The sequence below is a fragment of the Epinephelus moara genome, chromosome 4 (assembly GCF_006386435.1).
Source record: "Epinephelus moara isolate mb chromosome 4, YSFRI_EMoa_1.0, whole genome shotgun sequence".
Classification (NCBI taxonomy): Eukaryota; Metazoa; Chordata; class Actinopteri; order Perciformes; family Serranidae; genus Epinephelus; species Epinephelus moara.
Genome location: NC_065509.1, coordinates 31,850,015 through 31,862,213, shown reverse-complemented (window position 1 = coordinate 31,862,213; position 12,199 = coordinate 31,850,015). Strand labels below are relative to the sequence as shown.

The window sequence follows — 12,199 nt, the reverse complement described above, 5'->3', positions numbered from 1 at the left end:
GTGGATAAACAGGAAACAGCTGATAGCAGGAATTAGCAAGCAGCTGGTAGCAAGAGGGAAACGCAAACCTGACAGACACAGTAAAGATGAGCAACTGGGGAGACAAAGAATTGCGTGCCCTCCTTGTCCGCGCAAATGAAGAGGCCATTAACCTTCAGTTGACGGGAACGGTGAAGGACGGGCCAACTTATGAGAGAATCGCCGAAGGACTGACCAGCCACGGCTTCCCTCCCACATCACTGTTTACGTCACACGCTGAGCTACACATTTTGTTACTTGCTCACGCCCCCCATTGCCCCGTAAAAGGCGCATTCTGTATAAACAAAAGTAGGTAGGCGGCATTTTGCCGCACTCCCCAATTTTGTTTTTATACTGCCAATGCTGAAAAAAGACTGATTGGACTTTCCTGCAAATTTGCACAATTCCTATTTAAAAAGGGCTTTTAATTAGTCGGATTTGATTGGCATCAGTTTAACAATAAAATCATCGATTTTAGTCATATTTTAGCAAAAAAAGTCTGCTGGTTTTGTGCTTCTTAAATGTGAGAATTTAATGCATTTTTCTGTTATACATAATTAACTTAACAGCTTTGGATTTCTGGACTGTTAGTCGGATTAAACATACTGTCTACAGACGTCATCTTTGGCTCCATGAAATAACACATGGCGTACATTATTCTTTCAAGACTCAAAAACAGCACGCACATCCAAAAACGATAAATACTGGGTGGGTGCTGGACAGAACAACGAATACAAAAATACAAAAACAGGTCCGCACACCAGAAACTGCTCCTTTTGGGAATTTTAATCGTATCGCTTCATGTGACGTTTCGGGCACCAGCCCTTCATCAGAGCGCTATTCTTTGACATTTTATTGACAAATCGATTAATTAGAAAAAAAATGAACGGCATGAAAATGATTGTTAGTTGTAGCCCTATCTTAAATTCCTTTGTGGCAGCACAACAAAACACTTCTAGGGATGATGAACACTTGAAGTCACACTACAAACAGACTGAAAGAAAACCTGCGAGCCAAGCAACCAAAAGGCTGCAAACAACCCATGATGCAACACTCGCTGTAGAAGCCAGCGCGGCGCCAGTTCTTTTTCTGTTAAAAGAAATATCTGATGTTATGTGTGTATGTGATAGTCTTGGCTTTGAATATAATACAACCTGTTTTTCAAATGAAACTTCCAGGTGAAGTTATTTTATATTCGTGTCTTTACAATACATATGTTTATCAGGTACTTGTTTGTCTTGGCAGGTTATTTGGGACACAGTGTGATGTGCTGTTTTCATTCCATTTGTGACAAAGAAGATAATAATCTTAGTCACATGCTTTGTGTTTGATGGAAGAGATTTGTCTCTGTGCTCATGCAGATATTATCACCTCCACCTCTACACTCTGTTTTTTAAGGTGTGTGCTTGTTTGGATTGTGACAGGTCACACCGGAGAGCAGGAGGAAGTTATGCGTTGTGTGTCAGGGTCACGGGATGTATGTGTGAATAATGGACCCAATAACCCAACGCAGCAGACAGATACAGATATAACCAGGCGTTTGTTCTCTCCCTGATTGTTTGGTGGAGATTCAGGCCGGAGAGCAGAGGTCAGTGAGGTCCTGTGTGCCGCTCGGAGGTGTTTTTCTGATTGTTTTAGGATTAAATAAACAGACTCAGTGGACTCACTAGTCTAAAGATCGGTTTGTTTGTGAGCAGAGAGTATTTTCTCTGTGCAACCGTTACAAACTTAATAAACTTTGATAGATTCTTTCAACTATTTTCTACCCCCGGGGAATTGTAGGCTTTGACGCAGAAATCCAATCGATCTTGACTTCTGAAGAGGATTCCTGCTGTCCGACCTTTCTCTCCGTCACTTCCCACATCCCTGATTTTGTTTGCCCATGACAGTTTGGCCAGTGATGATAAACTATGCAGAGTTTAAACTGCTTTGATCTCTTTTATTTTAGGGGATTTCACAACATGATGCAAGTTGGAGGAAATTTGCTGATTTATTTATAACCTCTTGTGAATATTTAATCGTCTTTTTTTGGTCGTGCACTTTGTTTTGATGGTACTGGGGCTATTTGGCAGATCACAGATTAATCACAACAGGGTTTTTGTTCTCATATGTGATGCATATAAAATTGCCTTTATGAAATATGAATGTACTCTTCCATTTGTTGATGCACAGTTTTGCTTACTCCTGCAATGGTTATTTCAATAATTAATGTTAAACTTATCAGGTTTTCAGTTAAAATTACATTATTCAGGACATGAGGGGTGTTTGTGGATATTTTTGGACCAGATTTTCTGGTCAGGTCATCTTGTTGTCCCTGTTATTTTCTGCTTGTTATGTTGCTGTGTGTTTAATATTCAGCTCATATAACTCACTCACTCAAAATGTCCGAGCCAGCAGTCAGGTTAAAAGTCTCCCTAAAGCATACTTCACAGGGTCAGACAGTATTGCTGGTATTGAACCTGTGACCTTTCTGTTAAAGGACGTTTGCTTTAACTGCAGCCACCCTGCAGACTGCTTCATCTGTGGGTGTGTGCAGGTGCCGCTTTTAGGAACAAACTGAAATCTGATATACAGTAGGCTGATTTAAATTTACTGCTGCCACCACTGTGGTAAAGCTGTCGTTGAAAACATACTACGAATCAAGAGTCAAGGTACGGATTTCCAAATTATTCTGTTTCAATATGTTGTATTTTCTTTCCTACATGTTTTTAGTTGATCTTTGTCTCTTAAAGATTTAAAGACATGGTTTTCTAACAGTAAAATATTAACTTAATCTTTACCTTTGTTGTAGTTGACCACTACAGACGGTCCAGAATTGCGTGGACTCATCTGTGGTGCCTTTAACACTTGTCAGGGGTAGAAAATAGGCTGCATGATATGAGGAAAAGTTCGCAATAACATTCATTTTCAGGCTGGTTTTGTGGATTTGGAACTAAATGTTGTGCCTGGGGCACGTTGTGTATTAATAGCCCCTTTTACACTGCCAGATTTTCCGCCAATGTTGGGCCGTTTTGCCGGCAAGCTGCGAGCGTTTAGACACACAGATCTGGATTGGCGAGTTGATCCAGGGTGCCCAATTTTCTGCCTCGTAGGGTAAACATATTTGCGGAACCTTTTTAGTTTAAAAAGACGAGGCGGCCTTCCGCAATGGGAGGGGCTGTTGAAGACTTGTGGGAGGAGCTGTTGATGACACTGCATGTGCAATCCACTGGCGGTTGATAAACAGGAAACAGCTGATAGCAGGAATTAGCGAGCAGCTAGTAGCAAGAGGGAAACGCAAACCTGACAGACACTGTAAAGATGAGCAACTAGGGAGACAAGGAATTGCGTGCCCTCCTTTCCCTCGCAAACGAAGAGGCCATTAACTGTCAGATGACGGGAACGGTGAGGAACGGGCCGACTTACGAGAGAATCGCCGAAGGACTGACCAGCCGCGGCTTCCCTCCCATGTCACTGTTTACGTCACACGCTAAGCTACACATTTTGTTACTTGCTCACGCCCCCCATTGCCCCGACAAAGGCGCATTCTGTATAAACAAAAGTAGGTAGGTGGCATTTTGCCGCACTCCCTGATTTTGTTTTTATACTGCCAATGCTGAAAAAAGACTGATTGGGCTTTCCTGCAAATTTGCACAATTCCTATCTTAAAAGGGCTAATAATACTCATTACCTGGAGAGGTTGGAAAAAGATATACATTTCTTCCCTGTTCCAAAACCAAAATCAGACCCTGAAAAGTGTAGGGTTAGCTAGCTAGCCACTGAAGATATAGCCTACTGAATGTATACACATGCTGCTTTTGCTTTTTAATGATTATTACAGTGACTTCTGTCCGGCGGTGCAGGTCCAGGTGCTGGCAGCAGCACAGGGTCAAAGTCAAACACCGTTCTTCTGCACACACTGTGATGCCACACAGCTGGTTCAATATCAGCAAAGTATCCCTTTATATTCATTGTCTTGTGTGGCGATCAGCAGTGATGTGGTGGTTCACTTTTACACTGTGATCTGTAGCCTATAGTTCGGCTTTAGCTTCTTAGTATCTTTGTCTTTTTAACCTGTTGTTGCTGCTGAGTCAGTTTGACATCCTGGATATATCCTTCAAACACAGACTGTAGACCCCTCTGTCTGCTTCTCTCTGGAATCACTCTTTCAGTTTTCCACAAACATTAAAATATTTCTTCAGGGAGTGCAGTTAGTTACAGTGTGGGCTCCATGCTTACTCTGACAGTTTGTTGGGCCATCACAAAGGGGTGGGGCTTAGCGAAGGGTCACTTGGAAGTAGTTGTTAGTGCGACATGATGGAGATTTGGTCTGTTGAACAAATTGAGCGTTGAACTGAACACAAAAGCCAGTATCATACAGTAGTCTTTTGCAATGTGTTTCATTGAAGTCAACATTGCAGTGACAGTTAGAAAAAAAACTATGTATTATCCTCTGGTTGTAAAAGAACATCTTTAGACACTTTCAGCATCAGGAGTGAAGTCTTACTGAGTGTTCAGACTGAAAACATATCTGCATTAAGAAGACAGTTACAGGCTGTATTGGTGTGGGCATATTGCTTCAGGTACCAGTGAGACAAAAAGCTTTGAGCAGTAGATCCATGACTTTGAAGGCTTACCAGATGCCAAAACAACGCATAGTGGTTTATAATACTATGAGGGAGGATTTTACTTTGGAAGTTACCATGCGACTGTTTGTTTAGTTCAGTCTTACCACTGTTAATCACACCATGATTGCTACATAATTTACCGGAAATGAATGATGTTTGGTAACTTTTATCCACACAGTGTTTGTCTTAACATGGCTTATCTTGTTCTTTAGTCGTATCTATCCTTAAAGCCTTTTCTCTGTGTTGTTCCCACATTCTCTGTTTGCCTTTTTCCCTTTTAGCCTTTTATTTTTCTCTTACTTTCTCACTTAGGTTTCCCTCCTTTCTCTTAGAGCGCCGCCTCGACTTTCTCTGTTTCCCTTATAACAATGTACCTCTTTGTTGAGCAGGAGGTTGTCAAGCATGATATCTGGGATTAAGACACACAGACAGACAGAAAGAAACACAGACAGAGCCATTCTAGACTGTTCCATTACTGACCAAATCCTCACTACAGAGGCCTTTTAGGGTCAGTTTTCATGGCAGACCAGGAGCTGGTTTGGGAACACTGAGTTCCCTAATCTCCAAGTGTCATTGTCCTCATCTGTTGAGCCTGGCAGTAACAGGACCACCCTCGCTTAAAAGGTGTGTGTGCCATGGTACTGTGCTATTTAGGCCCTCAGATTGTTGTCAGTAGTGATCATTATACAGTCAACAGTGTGCAGTAGTTACAGGTTTCATATCCATTCAGTCAGCTGGAAGCAACACAGTCTGGTCTGTGGTACCTTTTTTGGTTTCAGTAGTTAGGGCTCTGACCCAAAACAAGAATCTCGGCTCCAATAGTGGGATTTTCTCTAGCTTTTAAAGAGGCTTAGGACCTAGCCAGTGCCAGTTCAGTTGTTTTTGGAAAGAATAGAGGCTGAAGAATGCCTTTAGAGGACTCGGCAATCTTTATGAGCAAACATAAGATTCCTGAAACCCCCGTTTAATAAGACTAAGTCATGAGGAAACCTGAAAATGAAGTTCAGCTCTTCAGCCAGCAACAAATACAAAGTTTTGAGGTTGAATACTCTTCATTTTTTAGAACTCAGAGAGAGGCGACATCAATTCAGCTTGGGCAGTTTCTCCCTGTCATACCCTCATACCTTTCTGACATTTTACCAGGGTACACAGCAGAGTCCTGCGTTGGGTTAGGTACCTTGGTGACCCGCAACAAACGGTGATTTGCAGGTGGTACTTTGTCATAATTTTAACACCGGGTTCGATTGGTAAAACAAAGAATGTGTGGGTCGGCTCGTGAGTGTTGGATAATAAATATATTAAAATAAAACTAAATTGATAGTTAAACATTTTAATGTTTTTACCGTCGGCAGCGCCTGTAACGTTATCCCCACCACTTGCATATTTCATACACAAAATTCAAATTGCTTTATAGTGGTCAGAGTCGGGGCTTGTTTTAGTTTAGTAGAAGGATCAGTGTCTGTATTTATGATGGTATTTAAAATCATTCTGTCGTCATTTCTAAATACCCTGCTGTACAAAAATACTGTGATACTGCCAAAGCCGACTATCAATCATAAAACTTCTCAAGTATTCACTGAAAGGGTTTACCATCTGAAGTAGAAAAGGTGACAAAATATTTATGTCCTTGCATCAGTCTGAGTCCACTCTCTGAATTCGGAGGTTTTTGCTGGTCCTTGAACTGTACTGTTTTTTCCTTCAGCAGCAGTTTGCATAGGGTTAGGGTTAGGGTTAGTCAGGTCCGATCGACGGGTAAAAGCGGCAGCTGTTTGTGAGTGAAAGCAAACTTTAGACCCAGTGCACTTAAAGTTAAGTTTCACTTTCACTGCCCGTACCGTTCTCCTGCCCTGCCTGCGCCCTCAATCTGTGGAGCAGTTCATAAGGTAGCCTAGATTTATTCCAACTGTGCACTTAATGAAAGGTCCAGCACCAAGAATACAAAACAGTGGTGGCAGATGTTTTAATCGTGGCAACCAAATACAAATGAGTGAATGTGTGGGAGGTGCAGTTTAAAACAGAGCTCAGGTTTAGTTGAGTTTGTTTGGCAGTATCTGTTTGCTGTCTACAGTAAAACTGGGAACTACATCATGTGTACCCAGGTAGAGCTACTGAGCTAAGTAGTGTCGATAGCAGTGAGTCTCACACATTGTTTGCTAACCCCTGATGAATATGAATGGTACAAAAAGAGGCCTTGTTAACTGTCATGCTAAAAAAATACTGTGATGCTCTGACTTGGCTTTAGTGAAAGCTTCCTCCATGTTGGCAGAACGGTCTGTCCTGCCCACTCCTGGTCTATTGTTTGTTCAGCAATGAGTTACACAAATGTACAGGTCATCCTCTCAGAGTGTGTTGCAGGTGGACATAAAGTGGAGTTTACTCTCATAGTTTTGGTTTGGAGGAGGGCAGATGAGGGCCATTTAAGGCAACGGCTGATGCATCCGTCACCTCAGCGCCGCCTGAGTTGCAGAAAGGAGCTTTCCATCGCATAAATGTGTGGCTTTATAAGCAACCCTGTACATCTGCTTGGAACTATATGTAATGCATTATATTAAAAGCTTTATATGATCTTCCCTATATGATCTTCATAAGAAAATAACCAGTTTTTAAAGAGCATTTGGCAGAGTCACATCTGCCACTGAGCCGAACACCAGAGAAAAATGGCATCCATTAAAAGCTGTAACTCTGAATCATCGCTATCCCATCAAATGCAGTAATAATATTTAGTGTACTTAAAAGGTCATGACAAGGATTTAGATTCTACATTAACCAACGATGTTAAAAGCCCAAGTTAATTTTAGTATCAGGATTTAGTCATTTTCATACCAAATAGTAGTGTTGGACTGAATGAATGGTAAATGATCTGTGATTTGGCTCCTTGTTTTCTTTCCTTTGCACCTAAAATGGGTAAAGTGGCTTTTTTTTTCTTGTGTCTGAGATGTTTGAAGCATTGCACAGACTGCATTTGGAGAGTTTACTGCTTTCATACCATGGCACAAGATTTTATTTCCACATGGTAGTTGCCAAAACTCTTAAAAAGGCTTGTTGTTGGCTAGAATTGTTCCTTGATTATATTAGCTGATTGAACATTTTTGAGGAGCTTTGGGCACAGGTATGTTAGTGACCTAAGTCTTTCTGCAAAGATAGCTGCGTGAAAGCAAATCCTTTATCTTTTGAACTGGTTTTGGTGAAAGACAGACACCATGAGGAGGAAGACACACACGGAAAGTTAAGGAATAAAATATCTCCTTACTGAAGTGTTCTCCCTTACTGACAGTCCCTTTTCCTGCTCACCTCCTCAGCTCCTCTTGATGTAGAGGTGATGCCAACCACCTAAGTAGGTTGAATGGCTTGTGTAACGTGCAGCACAAGGAGGAATGAAAGGAAAGAAAGAAAAAGGAGGAGTAACAGGACAGGACACAGTGTATTCTAGCAAAGCAAGACTGATTTAGTTGTTCCTGAAGGACGCTGGGCATGAACCTGCCAAGCCAGGTGCAAGTGTGCATATTAAAGACCACGGTTCATTTGCAGCTCAATAAGGCAGAGTTTGTGTGGCAGAGATGGGCAATGTGGGTATAAAAAAAAGATTTTTAAAATGATTCTTCTGATTAGAAAAATCCTTTAGTCTAACAGGCTTAAATAAATGTGTTCAGATTTGCATTGACCATTAATAAACAGACTCCTTACAAACTCCTGTAAACAGGGTTGGGGTTGGACAGCAATTAATAGAATTTCAATCAATACCAAATCCCATATCAAACCTCTCTATTTTAGGTTAAAAACATATTCTTTATTCTTAATTTGGATCCACATTAGCTGCCACAAAGTGGTTGCTCATGTTCCTGGGGTCAACTCACAAAATGAAATTAAAAATATATCAAATTAAAATCACACAGTATCAATGAGACAATAACATTCATTATCAGTCCAAAATTAAGACAAAAAAAAATGAGTAAAAAACAAAATGAAATCAACAAAAATCTTCCAGAACCACCATAACAAAAGACTAGATTAATATATGTTGTAATTGGATCTGACAAAGAGACCAAATTAGTTCTCCTGATGCACAGGTCATCATCGGCGATCACTCGAAGTCGAGTATGATGGTCCTTCCTGGGTGTCCTTGTTGAGGGTCTTCAGATGGCTGAAGAGGCCAATTCTGGAGCCACAAACTTTCTTGCAGTGTGGGCATGGATGTTGGGTGCTGGCGGTGGGATGTGTGGGGGCCTGCCTGGTGGAGAGCCTCTCCTTCCTTTGCTGCTGCTTGATTCTGGCAGCCTGTTGGAGATGATCTTCATGGAAAGTGGTACCTTTATGCAGGCAGTTTCTCCATGCATGTCTTTGACTTGCAGTAGCCTCCCAGTTTGAGCTGTTGATGTTGGATTTTTTGAGACTGGTTCTGATGTTGTCCTTGTAGCACTTTCTCTGGCCTCCTAGTGCACGTTGACCGGTGGAGTAGAGGTAGTAGAAGTAGAGGACTTGTTTTGGATGGCGGGTATCAGGCATCCATATTACGTGGCCTGTCCATCTGAGTTGGTGCTTTGTGATGGTGGTAGTGATGCTGTCTGTATTTGCCTCTTGTAAGACGCTGGTGTTTGTCCTCTTATCTTCCCAGCTCAGAGTCCATCCATGTCCCCAAAAAATGGCAATAAACTGACAAAAAAGTCACAACTCACTCACTGACAATTTATGAATTGAATTAATTGATTCATTTTTCTTTTGTGGACAGTTCTTATTTTTAGCTTTTCACTTTTTAAATAGCTTAGTTTATAAATATATTAACATTGAAGAACTAAAGTAAAAATTATTTTGTATTGCTTTCCGATGTATTTTTTTTTTTGTATTTTTATTCCTCTCTCCCTCTCTCCTCATTTTCTCTTGCCTCCTCCATCTCTTGTATTTTTCAGTGACTTTACAGCGCTCTCAAAAGTAGAGCTGTGTTTTTAATATATTACCACACAGCCGTATTCCCATATAGACCAGTAGAGTCGACACACCAACACACATTTACCCTTTCATCCCATCATAAACTCCTAACACTTCTAAACCCTATCAGGTACACACACACACACACACACACATATTCACATGTTATGGCAACCTGAAGACAAGACATGCATACATACACACACACACACTCCCAAGTGGCAGCAATTAATAGGCACACACCTATCACACACAGATTCAAAGTGACAGTTTGCTCACGTGTACGTGGGCATGCACGGACATGTAGGACACACACACACACACACACACACACACACACACACACTTGCACAGCTTTCTAGCCTAACCGGTGTCGGTTTAATTATTGTGTTCGGTCATCGCCTCCAGCAGACTCCTGGACAACATGACATCTCAAGCCTTGAAGTAGGAAGATGAGATGAGAGAGGAAGGACAGGGGGGAAATAAAAGGGGAGAGAAGAAGGGTAAGAAAGAAAGGAAGGTGTAAAGGAAACCGGGGGGAGAGGAGTGTAGACAATGGAGAGAAAGACCAGAGGGGGAGTGCAGAAAACAACAACAGGAGAGATTTACCAGAAATGCTAAATAAGAAAAGAGGACCTTGTTTGGTTTCTGAGTGAAACTGGTTCGAGCTTCCTTCAACCAGACATGATACATGATCTGATACAAATTGCAACATGCAGCTGGCATGTTATCATCGTGATGTGTGTCCTTGTTATTTCTCAAGATGATGATGATGATGATGGGTAGTGTGTGTGATATATTAGACTTATTGTCTTTGTGCAACCGTTAGCCTTCATTCTGTGTCTCATTGGTCATTCATGAAAAGGTATTTTGCATTTAGTTTATTAAACATTTGCTTGATTTATCGCATTAGTTCCTGTTGTTATTGGTTCTAATTAATGCATTAAATTTGAGTTTGGGTTTTGACCTTGTGTGAACATCTGCAGCCACTCACGAGAAAGGTCATTTTGCATTGACATCTTAATATGATGCACATTAATTCTATTAGATTAGTGTGAATCACAGCAACATGAGTAACTGTGTATTTTTTATTATGTTTCTGGTATTCATTATTATTAAGCAGTCACTGCTGTGTTGATTTTGTTGGTAGTGCTCTTTCTGTGGCTGTTCTCCAGTCCAAGATGGAGAAAAGTTTGTGTGACTGCTGCACAGAAGAAGTGCTGGTATGCCCATATGGCATGGAAGTAATTAACTGTGGTGCCCGCATTATGTTGCAGCAAGCGTCTGTGTTGGCACGGCCCATTTTATACATCTTACATTGATTATTGTGCATTACATGATTTTAAATAAGATGTTAAGTTTGCTCAGTGTAAAGGCATGTATGACACATGGCTGATTATGGCAACTTAAACCTGCTGAAAATAAAGTTGTTGTTTTTTTTGTTTTTTTTTACCAAAATTTGATAAGCGCAAGCATCATCAAGAAAGAAGTAAATAAAACGCAACAGTGTGAAATAGGAGAGGCCTTTCCTTTCAGTCCAGTGCTCGATTGACTTGTTGAGCTTTAGCATCGCATTGCAAAAAGCTATCCTTTTAGAGGTGGTGAAATGTTAATGCTTTGTGATGTAAATGTGTTGCTTTTATTTGATATTCTGTTGGTTTTGCTGACAGACAGCTGGCTAGTCGTGTTAACATGTGTAAACATAATGCCCACTGCCCACCCTCCAGTCTCCACTGGTTAGTTTATGTTAGCTTTGGCTGCTCTGCAATGAGCACCAGCTGAGTCGGGCGGGAGCTAGCTAGCAGTGTTGTTCTTAAGCCGATTACCTCTACTAACGCCTTCCCAGTGACTGCATGGCGTTGCTCAGGACATGGTAGCCACCTTCCAGTCTCCCCACAGGTAGCTACGATGAGTAAGCGGCTTTTTTTTTAGCTGCAAAACTGCTTTAGCACTGTTAACTATGTTAGCACCACTAGTCGAGCTGACACTGCTAATGGCACCAACTATAGCTATCAGTGCTAAAGTGTATTCACCAGGGCGATCTGAGAGGAGATTTATAAACATTGTGTAACCACAAAATAAGGCCTGAAAGAGGCTTACTCCACTTACCATGCAAAAGTTTTGATCTATAAAAACAGACTTGATAGGAGAAACTTTGATGGGCGGGAAATTGGCGACAAAGATGGTGAGGTGGAAGCCTGATTGTAGAAACTGTTGGATATTTTTTGGCACACACCATTTTTGGCTTTTGTCCGTATGTACATTTTATGTATAGGTCCTACGCATTGTTTTATAAATGAAGCCCCAGGAGGGTGGACCTAATGTTGCCACAGCAACGCTGTTTGGTCAGGACGGTGTTAATTTTTAATTTTTTAATTTGATATACTTTATTAACAAGCAGGAATCGCTGAATGAGTGGCACCGCTGGCCAATGACTACGACTGTTGCTGCTACAAACTTCTCGTTATGCACCATTATGTTGTTTATAGTAAACACCTGACAGCAGCTGTTATGAACAGAAAATGTAAAAGCTATAGATATGTCACAGCTTGAGACACTGCTGCATTATATTGCAGTAGAAAGTATGTAATCAGATGTGTGTAAACATACCAGGAATTGTTTCTTAATCGATTTTATCTTTTTCTCTCTCC

General features: G+C 41.1%; 1 protein-coding gene across 4 annotated transcripts in view; it reads left to right on the top strand.

Annotated features, from left to right (window-relative positions):
- fam13b (family with sequence similarity 13 member B) overlaps nucleotides 1-12,199 on the top strand; it is a 123,561-nt gene that overhangs the window by 20,124 nt on the left and 91,238 nt on the right. The gene's annotated exons all lie outside the window — the stretch shown is intronic.